Source organism: Macaca nemestrina, chromosome 14, assembly GCF_043159975.1.
Source record: "Macaca nemestrina isolate mMacNem1 chromosome 14, mMacNem.hap1, whole genome shotgun sequence".
Lineage (NCBI taxonomy): Eukaryota > Metazoa > Chordata > Mammalia > Primates > Cercopithecidae > Macaca > Macaca nemestrina.
The window spans coordinates 32,690,401-32,707,444 of NC_092138.1; positions in this window are offsets into that span (position 1 = coordinate 32,690,401).

Genomic DNA, 17,044 nt, shown 5'->3' on the forward strand with positions numbered 1-17,044 from the left:
CCTTCTAGACTTCACTACTCTACCTCTCATGCCTCAGTTCCTCTGTGTTGTCTCTTGTCTCACTCTATTAGTATTGTGTTATTGATATCTTTAAAAGAAATTTCATTCCATGAGTGTTAGAGATAGTGGTCTCCATAGAGACAACCAGGAGCAACCAGGACCGAGTCAAGCAGTGAAGGGGCAAGAATGTACCGTTTCACAAGGTTAGGTACTCTTAGGTCCGCTGAGTACTGACATCAGTCTCTGTGTCTCTTAGGTCAAATCATCAAGAGTAAAAATCATATAAAATGACTGATCTTTTTATTACTGTTGGGTAGTATAATGGTGCAGGCACTGAAAAGTGCTCAACAAATAATTGTAAATGAGTGAATAACTATCAAAATTTATAAAAATGACCATCAAATATCATAATCCTCCTACTTGCCAATAGAAAATGCTGCTTTGGAAAAGGTTTTTTAAAGCCTACTGTTCTACATCAAACAATAAGTTACTGTTTGGGATCTAAGCCCCATGAAGAAAAGCGTCTTCTCTGGCTTTCTAAGGAACTTGATTTATTCGAAATCATAGGACCCTTTTGAGAGATGAGTGTTACCTACAAATTGCAAACATGTTTTGCCCCACATGAATTAACAAAAACCATAGCAATACATTGAAGTAAGAGCCAAGGGGCAAAAGAGTGGAAGGACCTGGAGATTATTTCCAAAACACAAACTGATGGTTCATTGAAGCAGACATTGCGAATTAACTCAACTGCTTCCCTTTATTTGTCACATTATTATTTTAAAGTTCAGGCACAGGTTATCTGAATAATTTGCTCTAAGAGGGACAAAATTAACTAATAAAAGCAAAGAAGAATTTGACTGATTTATAACAAAGATTGCAGACAAACTGGCTCACTGTCATAATGGCTGAGAAAATGTGATAAAAATTATTGGTCCATATTTTCCAAGAATAAAAGTATACGTTCTGCTCCAGAAGCTGTATAACTATATTCACTAGGTCCTACTGTATATCTTCCTAGAAATACAGAAATTATAAAGACACAATCCCAAACCTGAAAAATCTGAAAGGGAAGAGCCATATCAGAATCTGGGAAGGCACAAAGAAAGCAGGCCATACTACTGAAATGCTTCAACCTAGAGAACATATTATCATTCTAACTGGAACTTCAAAAAGTCAAATGCTTTATGGTGGGGGGCAGAGGGCCAAAGATTTCCTGTAAATGGAAAAGAAACATCATGACTATTCCTGGGAGTCAAGAGATAAAAACCGTATTAAATTGGTTAAGAGAATGCATTCTAAATATTGTCTATGAAGACTGGTGGAGAGAGTAGAGCTGACCATTCGGAGGACTGAGCACCAGCCCTGGCTCTTTATGAACTAGCTAGAGGAGTCTGCCAATGTTTTCCACCTCTATGAACTCCAGTCTCTTCTGATGATATTCTCTAGATTAAAAACTTAATGTTCATTGCCTGTAGTTGACATGTTCTCTGCTTTTTTGACCTGCTAGCCTTGGCATCTAAGAAACAGAATTCATATACTGAAGGATTTGCTATCTGTGGAAACAAAACAAGAAAACTTACTTCTCTGAGAAAGAAAAAAATATGAAATCAGAAGTGAATGCCCTTGTAAGGAAAAAATTAGCTTTGTCCACAGGAATTTACATGAAGCAATTCCATGGAACTGTTTTCTGAGCACAGAGAACCATTATGAAAGCTCAGCCTCTGGACAACAGCTGGGTATGCATCTCAGCTCTGCTCTTTCCTCCTAATGTCTTAGACCAGTTTTTGAACTGTGCCTCCATCTTCTTCCAAGAGCAGCAAAGCATCTCATATCAGTTTGCAATACAGTATTTACAAACACCATAGACTCTGCGCTGCCATTAGCTAGACTTTGTTAGGCTAAGAATGTGTACAATTCAGATTCACTTTCCTCTTCCCCATTCCAATTAATGGATTTTCATTTATCTTTTATTTTTCTGACACCTAAGATCCAAGACATAAGTGTTCTCTCAAGATGGTACAGAGTCTATCTCTATGTCTTTTAAGATATAAATTCTAAACCCAAGACTGTATAAATATCAAGGCTTATGAAATATGTTTAGATGATTACTTAAAGCCAGAAAACATAGCTAGTTTTAAAAAAATCAACATCCATAGAGTATACTATCCATCATCCCCTAAGATGCAACAAATCTAGTGAGGCTCCAGCTTCCTTTCTTTCTCCCTTCCTTGTTTCCTTACTTCCCCCCTCCCCCTGTCTCCCTCCTTCTATTCCTTTCTTCCTTCCTTCCTCCTTTCTTCCTTCTTCTCTCTCACCCCTTTGTTTCATTCTATAAAACCTCGTTGTAATTTCAGGTGTTTGAAACAGCAGCTCAGTCTGTCTCTTTGTGAATGAGTTAATACAATATTTCAAATAGCATCTGAACCAAGACACAAGGTAAAATTTATCTTCAATATACCTCTTCCCTACAGAGAAGAAAATCTAGCTAAACCTCCCCATAAAGAAATGAAGTTGTGATGCAATAAACCTGACAAAAAATTAAGCAGAGGTTACCACAGCAAGGTCTATCTTCTTCAGAAATAAGAGCCTCTTCCATCCAGCTATACAAAGTAAAGTAAAGGGCTTGGAAGCCAGAAGCATACTGGAGCTTTTCTATTCCATTGATCACTGCCACTCTGCTGAGAGATGTTTATATATTTTATGTACATTCTTTAGTTATGCAATTCAATTGCAAACACCCTGAGGGCTTCAGGGCAGGACCATATCTGATAACTAATTTTAAAAAAGATTTCTTCATATAGTGCTTAGCAATAAACCTATTAGAAGCACAAAATATGTTTTTCTCAAACAGGCCTGTAGAAAGTCATGCACAGAAAAAAAGACCCTGGTGCTTACTGAACGGCACTAGAATGCAAGCTCCATAAAAATCAATGGATTTGTTTTATTCACAGTTCATGGCAGGTAGACTCCAAGACAGCCCCCAATAACCCCCATCTCCTGGATTCATGTCCCTGTGTAATCTCTACCCAAGTGTGGACAGAGCTTCTGACTAACCAATAGAATATGATAAAGGTCATGGAATGTCACTTCCACGATTGGGCTCCATAAAATTGAGACTTTTATCTTGCTATTAGACTCTCCCTCTTGCTGGCTTTCATAAAGCAAGATGCCATGTAAGGCAAGCCCATGTGCCAAGGAACTCAGGGCACCAGGGAACAGCTAGCAAGAAATTGAGTTGAATTAAGCCAACAATCACACAGTCGGCTCAGAAAAGGGTGCTTTATTAGTCAAGTCTTTATATGAGACTTTGGCACTAGCTGGATCCTTGATTGTAGCTCCTGAGAGACTCTGCAGTGGAGAACTCAGCTAAGCCATGCCCAGACTCCTGGCCACAGAAACTCTGAGATAATAAATGTGTATTGTTTTAAGCCACTAAGTTGGTGGTTATTTGTTACACAGCAATGCACAACTAACGCACTGCTATTTCCTCAGTTCCTTGAACAGTGCCTGGCTCATAGTAGGTATGTAATAAATACAAGTTGCACAAATCAATAAATGAAATTAAGTCCTGTCACTGATACAGAGTTACTGAAGGTCAGTAAACTATTCATCATGGTGCTGCAATGTACAACTAGATGAATAAAGTCAATTTTTACAACAAGCCTTCTAACAAATTCAATTTTCTAAAAACAAACATGTAGTAAATAAATACAATTTCTCACAATAAACATGTTAAGCAAGCTTTTCGGTCATCGTAATAGCCTCAAGGTTGGCTTATATTTTCTAGGAGAGAACAATAAACTTTATAGTTTAAAACAAAATAGCACTGGAGACCCCTTGTACCCTTCTTGGCTAAGAAACTGACCAGGAATTCAATTTCACAGTAACAACATTCAGAATATGCATTGCTCTAAGCTAAATAGTCATTTAACCCAGCCTGGCTTGTGCTCTTTATTCTTTCTGCCTTTATGATTCCTAATTGGGAAATATGCTTCAATCTTCTCCCTCACATTCTCAAAAGCATTTGGGTCAGCCTCTTTCCTTCCTCTCAAGGTTTCTCATTAAATTATCTTGTGATTTGTGGCCTGTGAGTCCAACTTCAATTTTAACCAAGGATAAATTTTTAAAAAATATTTTTAGTTCTCATTACCAGTTGTGATACTTGCTAGGAAAGAAAGAAGGCTGAGAGAAATGACAGCGGATGTGGTAGGAGCAGTGGGTGCTTAGCATGATGAGAACGTCTTTCTGAAAATGTGACTTTCAAACTTTGAACTAGAAGATGAAAAGAACCCAAATATACAAAGAGCCAGGATGGGGGTATGGGCGTAGAACAGCATTTCAAGCAAAAGGAACAGCACATCAAAAAGCCTGAGAAGAAGTTTCTCGGCAGAGTTGATTTTACAAAGTCAGCCATATTGTGAATGTGAAGGACAACTATACACAATCAGGATCACACACACACACACACACACACACACACACGAAGTCCAGCACAAATTATCCTAATGCTTTTTTTTGGATGGTACTAGAATGTAAGCTCCACAAAAGTAGTAACCTCTCTTTACAATTGCTTGTAAAAAATATCTTGATGTTATTTATATTTGTTAATTTTGACTCCATTTATTTTCAAAATGAAAAGAAATCATTTTGCCTTTTTTTCACTTTTCATTATTCTATGTTATTATTATGATTTGAGGTAAAAATTACCCTAGCTTCCAAGAGAGAAAACTAAGGTTCAGGCAGGTTCCAATAAATCTTCTAAGGTCACAAAGCTCATAAATGGGGACATCTGACCTGGTCCCTTTCCAGCCTAGTCCTCATAAAACAGGGGTTAAAATGGTGAGAAGCAATTAAGAAAAGAAGGTCATGCATAATTTTATTTATATGGGTGTCCTGGATATTAGAAAACCTCAATTTTGTCCAAAATATGCCAACAGTTACATTATCAGTCACTCTACTGTCTCACTGAGGTTTCTAAGCTTATGAAGGGATCCAGCTCCCCCAGACAAAACTAACAAGCACTTCCTCATTCTATGGGCAAATCCAACTTGGTTTTGAGGCTAAAAGTCCAACTCTACCACAGGCCAAATGTTGGGTCACTAAATACAAGAAGGTATCATGGAAAGACGGAAATAATCAGATTTTGAGGACAATATACCCGCGATAAAATGGACCAGTAAAATGATGTCAATATTATCTACCCTCCAGATTACTGTATAAAGATAATTCATACAGCACATAACACAAAGGAACAGCTTAGGTGAATGAAGGTAAATATTTGGAGCTGAGAGCGATCTGGAAAACCCAGAGGTCTCTCAGAGGTCTGACAAAAGACTTTAATCAAGCATGTAAGGTCATTCCTCTGAGCAAAGGGTTTGTTTCTTATTAAAATGCTGGTGCACTGGGGAAAACCTGACTCCTTCCACTTTTATCAGCAAATCTTCAGGGTGAAACACTGGCTGCATTGGAGGGGGCGTGGGGTGTGAGAAAGGCTCTTAGACACTGGGAGTTTACGAGGGAGGAAAATGGTGGAAGGAGAAGGAGGAGGGTTCTACTTGGTGACAGAATACACTCACTTCAGACTTCTGCTTCAAACTGCCAGGGGTATGAGCGTGCACCATCTGTGACAGAAGCATGGGGAAAAGGGGATAAAGAGGGATTTTCATCAGCAGCATGGCTCTAGTCTAGTACATTTTTATAAGCCTCATATTTTAAAGTAGTTATTTCAAACACTAAGAGTAAATCTAGAGATCTAATATACAGCATGAGGACTATGGTAATAGTATTGTATTGTATAATGAAAATTTGCTAAAAGAATAGATCTGAGGTGCTCTCACCATACAATAAAAAATAGGTAACTACAGAAGCTGATGGATATGCTAATTTTCTTGACCACAGTAATCATTTCACTCGGTATATTATAACACATCATGCTGTACACCTTAAATACATACAATTAAAAATTAATTTTAAAGACTCTGTGATCAATCATAACACAAAGCATAAATATTATATCAATGATACTTTCTTTCTTGCCTCAATAACCTCTTTGTTTCCAGTATTAACTCTCAAAATCAGGGCCGACTAACCATGCTGACTACACTTTACTCACAAGATAGCCATACCTCTTTTTCTTCAAAATAGCATTCACTATAAGTATCAATCAGTGGAGTGCCTGTCTTCAAACTGATTTATTCACCGTACTGAATAAAGAACCACAACTTAGTGCAACTATTGAAAATGGAGGGAAAAAAGGACTATTTTAATCACTTTATTTTATTTTGTTTTATTTTGTTTTATTTTATTTTATTTTTTGAGACAGAGTTTTACTCTTGTCACCCAGGCTGGAGTGCAATGGCACGATCTGGGGTCACTGCAACCTCCACCTCCTGGATTCAAGCAATTCTCCTGCCTCAGCCTTCAGAGTAGTTGGGATTACAGGTACACGCCACCATGCCCAGTTAATTTTTGTATTTTTTTAGTAGAGACAGGGTTTCAGCAGGTTGGGCAGGCTGGTCTCGCACTCCAGACCTCAAGTGACCCACTTGCCTCGGCCTCCCAAAGTGCTGGTATTACAGGCATGAGCCACCGCGCCTGGTTGAGAAAAGGAACCTTAAAGGGTCTTTATTTGGCCAGGAAAACAAGCCTTTTCGTCTATTTTCACTTCTTTGTCTTCAGACTCAGCCACGTGGGGTTTTGAACAGTTTTTCATTTGTCATCTGCTCAAGGTACCAGTCCTGCCTGACAGAGGAAGGAAACACTTTCGCTTCACTGATACACATCCCATAACTGGACCCACAAAACCAGGGCTACCTGGAATTCTCAGTTTAGTCTCATTAAAGATCTTTCTCGGAAAGTTATACTGAAACCATGAAAGTATTGCTCTTGGTAAAATAACAATAAAAGAAAGAAGATACTTAGCAGGATTCTGACTGTATTTCACATTTTTTATTGACTCTTCAGTACAACAACAATATCTAAATTGTTGCTCGGGCGAAATGGTAGCGAGGTTGAGTTTGATGATGAATGTGAGGCGTAGTCTGCTGTTTGGGAGAGGCACTGCTGTGTCAAAGATGAGTGTGGTGTTCTTCGGAGTTTAGATGGAAAAGTGTGAGAGAGTATTGTGAATCTGTGATTGTTTGTGGGGAAAGATGGTGGTTTGTGTATCTTTTTCTCCCTCATGTCCATGTGAAAGGAGTTGTTCTAGCAACGCAGGAAGGTTGTTCGTCATTATCGCAGTAATTGGGGAATGGGGATGCTGACGTATGTTGCCAAGGGGCAAGGGGTCTTAACCACTCTGCAATGTCTTTACAGTGAAGAATTTTCCCAGCTCAAGTTATTCATGCTCTGTTGAGAAATACTGTGCTCCAGTAACAATTTTGGTCTCTCTCCCCAGCTCCATTCTCTCTCCCTGGAGTTCTCTGATGGATATATTGGAAGAAGACATGAGCCTGCCCAGCCTAGCCCCCTCCTCTCTTGCTTCCTTGTCTGTCTGCCTGCAGAGAAGTTGTTTTCTGGGATAGGCCTGCAGGTTGGTTGGTTTTGTTTTGTTTTTGAGGAGTGGGGTTAAGTTCAATTCAGGAGTGAAGAATTAGGAAGTCCATTGTGGGACACATCAAAAATCCATGCATTTACCTGCTTCAGTCAAAGCCCACCAATTTCAATATTAATCTCATCCAAAATATACCCTTACAGAAACATCCAGAATGCTTGATCAAATGTCTAGGCACTGTGGCCCAGCCAAGTGGACACATCACATCAGCTCCAGCGCCTGCCCAGAAGAGTGATGTGTTCTCGGATCTCCAGACCAGGCCAGTCACCAGCTGAGTGCCAGAGACTGACCTCAGTCAACGCCACAAAGGATCACCTGGCCAAGCCCTCCCTGGTCCTAACTCACACAATCTGGGAACATTATATATGGTTATTTTAAGTTACCGAGTTTGAGGTGGCTTGTTATGCTACAGTAATAAGTGGAACACTAATTTTAAACTTCCATTGCTCCCTCTCTCTCTCATGAAACTTCAGCTACACAGGCCAGTACAAACACACATGCTCCCTCCTAGCCTCAGGCCCTTTCTACCTGCCATTCTTTCTGCCTGCAGTATTTTTCCTCCAGCTCTTGGCTTAGCTGGCTCCTTTCATCTTTCCTTCCTGCTTCAGATCAAATATTACTTCCTCAGAGAAGTCTTCCCTGACCACACTCCCTAAATTGGCCTCCTTCCCTCTCTATGTAGCCTTTTTTCATTCTGTTCATTTTCTTCAAAACATTGATCTCAATCTGAAATTATCCTGGTTTCTATCTTTGACTATTGTTTTCCTCAATTAAAGCATTAGATCTGTAGGGTAGGTTCTTAGCTAGCTCATTTATGGCTCACACAATGATTGGCACAGAATATGTGTTCCATAGATATCTGTGGAAGGAAAATTAATGAATGCTTATCTCATATGTGGGTGACTGCCTTCAGGATCCTGTCCACAGGCCTCAACTTCCTAAGTCTACTATCATAGAATTTAATGAAGGAAGATTAGAGTTCCCATGAGCTATAAAGGGTGTTTTTCTCTGACTTTTCTTCTGCTCTTTTTTTCCCCCTCTAATGAGACGAGCATTCACCAGGGAACAAAAAGCCTAGTATCCTTTTACAATACCTCACAGACAAAAACCGCTGGATTTTCATATGTGATTATCTGTGGGACTTGTTTATAAATTTTCCTAACTCTTACGGATTAATTAAAAGACATCTCTAAACTGAAAAACGAAAAAAATTTTCTCTTATTTCCTGGAAATCCAGTCTACTCTTAGCCTTTGTGTAATACAGCCTCAGCTCTTAATTTCTTTCTTCTCCAGTCCCCCAGCACGAGGCTTACAGAGAGCTTGGGTTAAAGGGTTGGGGAGAGGCAGAGGCAGGTCCATCCCCTACTTTTTTTGTTCCCCCCTTTTCCAGTTACTGGTTTGGATACACTTGAGGCATAAAAACCAACAAATATTTTTTCTCATCCCCTGAACTGAGGTTCTTATCTGAAGCCAGCACTCAACCCATGCTCTATACTTTCTTATTCTCTTGTATTCTGATTCTCCCTTGTTTTAACCATGTTTTTCATTTTCTGTATTCTGATGCTTCAACATCTGGGGCCTTTCTCACCCTGGAGAGACCACCCCTCCCAAGGTATGCCAATTCCTAGAGAGAGTAAACAACTCACTTGAGAGCATGCCTTTCAAGTATAAATCAACCAGTCCAGAGTCTACAGCCCAACCACCTTTTTTGGGGCTTTCACACTCTGGGCCACTATCGTCTGCCCTAATTACCCCAGGGTCAGGTACCGGACAACTAGAGACAGCCTCTAAACCCTAAAGCCCACTGAAATCATTCAAATCAGCCAACGCCCTGCCTCACCCATTCCTTCCCACAGAAAGCACAATAAAGGTTCCTGCTTACAGCTCCCCCCACCGCCCCACCCCCTGCTTCTGCCCCTGACCCACCCAGGTGCTTCTCTATGTGACCCCCTTGTGGTGTGGTATGCCCCCTCCCGTTGGGAACTGTGAGTAACAAACCATCTTCTCAATGGCAATTGTCTCCTGATCTGTTGACCTTACTGTACCTCAAATTTCTATTACCATACTGCATTTTAAAACATCCCTCTAGACTGCAAGTCAAGCCAATGTCTTAATTGTCTTGGGCAACTTGGATTCTGCACACTCAGTGCTCAGTATTTTAAGTTTTATTTTAGCAAGACTTAGAAACCTGTTTTAAAGCACTGATTCATTCAAGAAACATTTTTTGATGTCTCATGTGTACTTGGTATTGTGGAAGGCCCTGGGGATAGGAGGATGAATAAAACACGCTTTTACGCAGGCTCCTGGCAGGATAGGGACTCAAAAAATATTTGAGAAAAGAAGAAATGAATCAATGTCTTCCCAGAGCTCACAAGCTAGAATCCATTGCTTGCCGGATCCCCTGGTGTGTTACCTCTATAAAATTGTGGTCAATTTTGGAAAGTTTGAAATTAGAATAGACTGGTTTGTCTTGTTCTGTTCCATTTTTTACATGTCAAGCTATTGAAATCTGGACTCTAAAAGATTGTTCACATTTTTCAAGTTATTATTTAGCAGATTTAATGGTTTTGCTTGGAACATCTTTGCCAAAATCTAGCCTCACTCACTCTAAGAAGAGCCTAAGGAAACTGTTATCTGGGGGACATAAAGTAAATATAACATTAATAATAGGTCAGGTGCAGTGGTTCACGTCTGTAATCCCGATGGTTTGGGAAGCTGAAGAGGGAGGATGGCTTAAGGCCAGGAGTTCAAGGCCAGCCTGGACAATATAGCAAGATCCCATCTCTACAAAAAATTGTAAAAATTATTCGGGCATGGTGGTGCATGCCTGTAGTTCTAGCAACTCAGGAGGCTGAGGCAGGAGGATCACACAAGCCCAGGAGTTTGAGGTTATACTGAGCTATGATCACTTCACTGCATTCCAGCCCGGGTGACAGAGTGAGAATTTGTCTCTACATAATAATAATAGCTAACACTTACTGAGCTCTTAATATATCCCAGGCATTGTCCTAAACATGGGACATGTAGTATTTTATTTGAACATTATAATTCATATTATCATCCTTATGTTACAGATGAGGAAATGAAGCTTAAATAGAGTGGATCATTCACTACAGGTAACATAGCCAGTGAGTACAGCCTGGATTCTAATTGAGGCAGCATTATCCCAGAATCTATCTACTTAACAACTAACTCTAGCTATGAGGTAAATCTGTATAATTTTCTCAGTGTACCTTGCTTAGACCCATTTCTAAAGTCCATGAAAGAATTTGGGCCAAATTTATTCCTAAAGAAATCCTAGCCACTCAAAATTTTGCTACTAAATACACAATATTTGAATCTGCCAGAATCTTTTTTCTTCCAATAATGTATTAGAATTTCTTTTTAAGCTTTCTCTCCCTGGTCCCCATCCACAGAAGCCTAGTTCGTGATATAATAAAATGAGCTACTTTAAAGAAAAACTCCAGAAGTTTCTCTCCAAAACTTTCCATAAAAGGGAACTGAGCTTTAATAACTACATTCATGCATTGAATGCACCTTAGGACTGGAAAGTGAGTTTTATGCTTCCTTATTAATGAATCTTTCCCAAGGAATTCTGTCAAAATCTTGTGGCAATGACTACCTCCCTGCCTTAGCTTTAATTATTCTATTTCCATTAGCCTGTGTCAACACATACCACAGAGGTCATCTCTGGACTTGATGTATTGCATTAAAGGTGAGCTTCTCTAGGATAATTATGTCCTCAAAGACCAGGCACTGGGGTAATGCCTTGGGGAGTCTGCAACTCTAATCACCTTGAACTTTGGATATGTCTTCGCTTAACATATATTTGTGGAAAAGAAAACCATAGGACATGAAATAATGCACAAGTTGCAAATGTGCTCTTTTCTCTATACATGACTAGAGATTAAATATTGACTATAGCAGGCAAACAGAACTCTTTTCTGGAATCTTGAGTTTCGGAATTCCCAAAAGAAACATTAAAAGCTACTTCCTTTCTTCTCTTGCATCCAAAAGAGAAACCAATGAGCTATTGAATAAGACTTTTGATCCATTACCAAGACTCAAGCTTCCTAAAACACTAGTCAAATGGTATTTAATACTTCGTTTTAAGACCCAAACTTGCCCATCCCGGCCTACAGTAAAGGGAGAAGACACATCCCAGGGCTTGCTTTTGCTCCACAACAAGCATTTATTGAGTGTCTACTATGTGCCTGATCATGTTCTAAGTCCTTGAAGATAGAGCAGTGAACTTGTATCCTTATCACTGAGGAGGGAGAAGGCAGTACCTGCCGGTTACTTGAAATTCCCACTGGAACCAATTCACAGGGCAGAACACTTTAAACTCTACTCAGACTCTCAGAAGTTGGGTAGGAAGAAACTCCTTAAGTCTTTGGAGCCTCACAGATGCCTTATGGGCTCTGCTTTCCACACTTACTAGAGCCAGGTATTTAATATGAGCTGGGGACAAGAAGCATGAACCCCTCCAATTTTTATGCAACGTTTTGTGAGCAAGTATGAGCATTTGCTGGAGCCAAAGTCTACACATGTCCTCGAATTCTCAAAAAGATCTGGGATCCCACCAAGGTTAAAAGCCTTCCCCTAACATACCCACAACTCGTGGATCCCAGGTGACTGCGCTTGTACTTTCTTGGTGAAGGCCACATTTTGAACCAAAAAGCAATGCCAAATGGATGCCACACTGACTGCAACAGCCACTTAGCCTGGTGTACACCCCGCTTAGTCCTTTCTCAACTTCACAACTTCGCTCACCAGAAAGCTTCGGGTGCAACTGCAAGGCGGCCTATTCCTTTGGAAAGGAATGAGAAACACGTAGGCTTGGAAGTACTGGGACATTGGTGCCTCTCCTGTTTTGGTCCTGAATGGATTCCCGGCGAAGAAATCACAGGCCTGTTTTCTCCTGACCCCACTTTTGGCATCTCTTAAGGCCAAAGCTAGTTCTCAGAGCTCGTCCGCCTACAGCTACTAAGTTTTCTGAGAGCAATAAAGATACGACGGGATCCATCTGGACATTGTCCAGACAGGAGAGGCAGCCGGCATTTCCCTTCAGAGAGCTGCTGGGGGTGCACAGCGGCTCGGTGACAGCCGGAGTGTGCAACCCACACTTAACCCGTGCGCCGGGCAACATAGAGCACCTCAGTACACGCACGCGGACCGGACACACACGCAGTCCCGTACACGCCCAACGAGCGCGCACACACGCACTCCATGCACGCGCGATGGGCGCACACACTCGCATCCCTACACGTGCGCTAAAGCGCACACACCCGCGCTCCCATGACTGCGCCCGCGCGCAAAAGAGCCGCAACTTCTGAGTGGGACTCGGCATACGGGGGTAGTGCCCGGTACTTCACCATCAGTCATCGTCGCGTCCGCCTCCTCCCCTGCTGGGTGCACCTCCAGCCGCAGAAATTTCCGGCTGGGGCACAAGAACTGCCCAGGCCGAAAGAGCTGCTCCTCCGTCACAAAACGCAGTTGCACGCTGTACTGCAGGCGCGCTGGGACCCGGGCCGGAGCCAGAGTCGCAGCCATGGCCAAGCGTCTCTGTCCGTGAGCCCTAGCAGTGCCTTCCCCGCGCTGCTCTGGGCACCGAAAAACTGCTAGGGCAAGGGGGAGGGACTTGGAAGCGCGCACCACCTTCCCCAGCTCCCGTTGCAAGTTCAATCTTCGACCTCCGAGACGCCCGGTGACTTCTGCTGGCACCTGTTGCCCTCGGTATCACCTCCCTCATCCCCCTGCAGGGCGAGCTGGAAAGCGGCGACTCCCCACCCACCGCACAGGAGCGCCCTGTAGATGCGCAGATGGGCCCAGCTACCCAGCGGGGCGGCAGCCCTGAACACACAAGTTTGGAGAGCGCGAGAGGCACCTGAAAGTGGTTGGGGTTTGGAAGCAAAAGGGTGACACCTGCTGTTCGCTGGGACCTCTCTGCGGGCGTGGGCGTCGGTTTGGAGACGGCCTTTGACTGGGCTCTTTGCTTGATGAGTGGGCACTCGCTCTTGGTGTGATTCTGGCGCAACTGGCACCCACGTGTGAGCGGCAGTCCCAAGGGCCGAGTTCTTCCCTCACTGACAGGGTCGAGAGAGCAGCAGCAATGTGGTAGGAAAGCCCGCAAACACTAGTGCAACTGGCTGGGCCCAAAAGACCATATTCGTCTTCCATTACTTAACTTGGGATTGCAGGTTTACTCGCTGCTGTATTGTGAACAATTTCCCTAGAAGTGGGCCGGCAGAGCCAGGGACTCTTGTCCCAAAGTTAATGCCTATCTCCGGCAGCTACCCAGCATAGTCATTCGGCTCCAGCTTCAAAGGTTGGGCTCTCCAAGCCCTGAGTAACCGATTCGCAGGTCCTTAGTCCTCTTTGCAGAGAAACTGATCTGCTGCAGAGTTAAGAAAAGGAAGCAGTTCTTCTTTTGACAAGAATCCCCCACACTTACAGATTCATGTGCCATAAAAGGACCTTTTCTTCAAAAGCTGAACTGCTTTCTGTGTGCCCCCAGTCTGTGACCTCCTAATAGAATGAATTGCAGGGAGGAAGCAAGGTTTATAAATCCATTCTGATCCTCTGGAGACAAGGTTCCTCTTAACTAAGCAGGTTGACTTTAGAAGATCCAGCTTCCCTAGAAGTCCTGGGTTCTATGACTTCAGAGCTCTCAAGTGGGACTGTTAAACCCAGCCAAGCTGTATGAAATCCTGGGTCTCATTTATCTGCCTCCCACACCTTCTTCTTCCTCCCAGTTCCTGATCAGGCTTCTCTGGCTTCTCCAATTTTCCTTTAAGACTTTTTCCTCCTCACCCTCCTTCTCTCTGTCTCTCCTCTTTCTCAATCATCTAAGTACTCTACTCTTTTCCCTTTTTCTCATTCTCACATTTGGTTGCTGCATGGCTTTGACTCAGGCTCTGGAAGCCCTTAGGAATGAGATTTTCTCAGTCTGGCGTAAAGGCCATAGAACACTGCATCCCGCTTCACCCTCACACACCTTCCATCTGTTGGTGGATGAATGACAATGTTGTGACCAGAAGCTTGCAGGAACCTAACCCTAGGTATTTCCCCTAGGAGGAACTTTAGTGGCACCTTCATAGAACATAGCTGCCATAAATAACAACATTTGACTGTATTTTACAATAACAATGCCTTTTTTAGGGTGCTTAGCAAAGAGAGCCCAGTAACTACTAGATAATCTCTCTAAGTTCAGAGCTCCTGCCTTAACCCCAAAGAATGAATCCCTTTGACATGTAGGTCACATATTCTTGGTAGACGAGGTATTTTGGCTCCTAGGCTTCCCAGCCTCTCAGATCAAATCTTACACAGTGTTTCACTTATTCTGCCTGGATATAAGTCAGGATCTGGTCATAAAAAAAGAGGCTGCCTAATTATGAACTAACTCACCTTCCTGAACTCAGAGCTGGGCCCTCTCAAAAGTGCAGGTGACTCAGAATATAAAGTGCTTCCTCAAGCTCCTCTCGCGTAGTTTACAGCCAAGAACAAAACTGGCCCATGTGGAAAGGACCTAAGTTTTTTCTGAAGTTCCTCATAACAAATCCTTTATGAAATCTTTATGGTAATGCTAATATTAATCATTGATAAAATTGGCTTGTTGTATTTCAATTATTATTTCTTTAGATGGATGTATTGGTTTCCAAGGGCTACTGTAACAAATTACCACAAACTTGGTGGCTTCAAACAACAGAAAATTTCCCCCACAGTTCCAGAGGACGGCAGCCTGAAATCAAGGCATCAGCGTGGTCTTATTTCTTCTAGAGGCTCTGGGGAGAATCCTTCCTTGTCTCTTCCGGCTTCTGGAAGCGTTCTCTGTTTCTTGGCTTCCTTCCCTGCATCATTCCAACCTCCTCTGCCTCCATGGTCACATTACCTCCTCATTTTCATGTGTCTTCTCCTCTTCTGTCTCTTACGAGGGCACTTGCCATTGGATTTAGGGCCCATCCAGGTTGTCTAAGATGATCTCCTCTCAATGTCCTTGATTACATCTGCAAAGACCCTTTTTCCAAGGAGGGTCGCATTCACAGGTTTGGGAAGTTAGAATGTATATATGTCTTTTGGAGGGCAACCATTGAAAGAACCCACACATTCCCTGGTAGCCACCACTGGGGAGGAGAACATGCTTACAAGACATCAGTTCAAAGCTTAGGCCCAGCCCTTGCGTGTGTGACTTGGTGATGAGTACATTTTTTATACCTGGCAGACGTGAGAGAAGACAGGTTGAGAGAGGGATTGTGGGAGGAGATAGGGTGAGGAGATCATGGTAACTAGACCGGATTACTAGAGGAACTAAAATGTACTGCATATTCCAGGAAAAGATGGAGTTTGTTATGAAAGATGGGAAACATTATGAAGAAAGTAGAATGTTTATCTTTTTTTGTTTTGTTCTGTTTTTGAGACAGAACCTCGCTCTGTTGCCCAGGCTGGAGTGCAGTGGCACAATCTCAGCTTCCTGCAACTTCCACCTCCCCAGTTCAAGCGATTCTCCTGCCTCAGCCTCCCAAGTAGCTGGGACTACAGGTGTGTGCCACCACGCACAGCTAATTTTTTGTATTTTTTAAAAGTAGAGATGGAATTTCACCGTGTTAGCCAAGATGGTCTCTATCTCCTGATCTTGTGATGTCCCCACCTCGGCCTCCCAAAGTGCTGGGATTACAGGTATGAGCCACTGCACCTGGGCCATGTTTATCTTTTTTAAAAAATAAACTATATTCATTCTGCAAATCAGTGTTTTCCCAGGGACAGGAGAAGGAGAAAGAGAAAGAGAAAGAGAAAGAGAAAGAGAAAGAGAGAGCGAGCAAGAGAGAGAAACAGAATGACCCAACCTTTACTCTTCACACCAGTGGTCTTCAAGCTGAGGTATGTTAAGACCCAGGATGGAGCATTTTAAGGAAACATATTTCCAGACTGTCTACTTCCACAAATAGTTTTTTTTTTTTAATTGATCTTCCTGAGAAACACTAATGAAGATGCGGATTCCCCTTCTCAGTGCTCACTTTTTAAAGGAAAGGCATACCTGTCACTCACCCTAAATTTTATGACATCTAGTGTTTAGTTGTCATAGGTATAAAAATATTTACAGCACCAAAAAAAAAAAGATGCAATTCAAAATATTGCTGTCACTGTAGAGAAAGTAAATGACTGTAATCATTTCAAAACTCAGATGGTAGCTAATTCTTTGTTCATAATAAAGTTGAGGGAGGCCTATTAAGTTGCCAACTGAGAGATCATTAAAACTAATCTTTGATGATAGATTACTATGTGACTTGGCAACTCCCAGCAATCACAGTGGCCACGGAATAAGGGGTCCTTAGACTTAAATTTCCTTACCTTCATAGCTATCTTCATCTATAATTAGTAATAAAAAGTATAGTGATAATTAAATCAAGAGTTTTTATGAGACATATGGTCATGGAAATTTTTTTAAGTTGCATTTAAATTTATATACATTTTAGTTGTAGCAGGTATGAT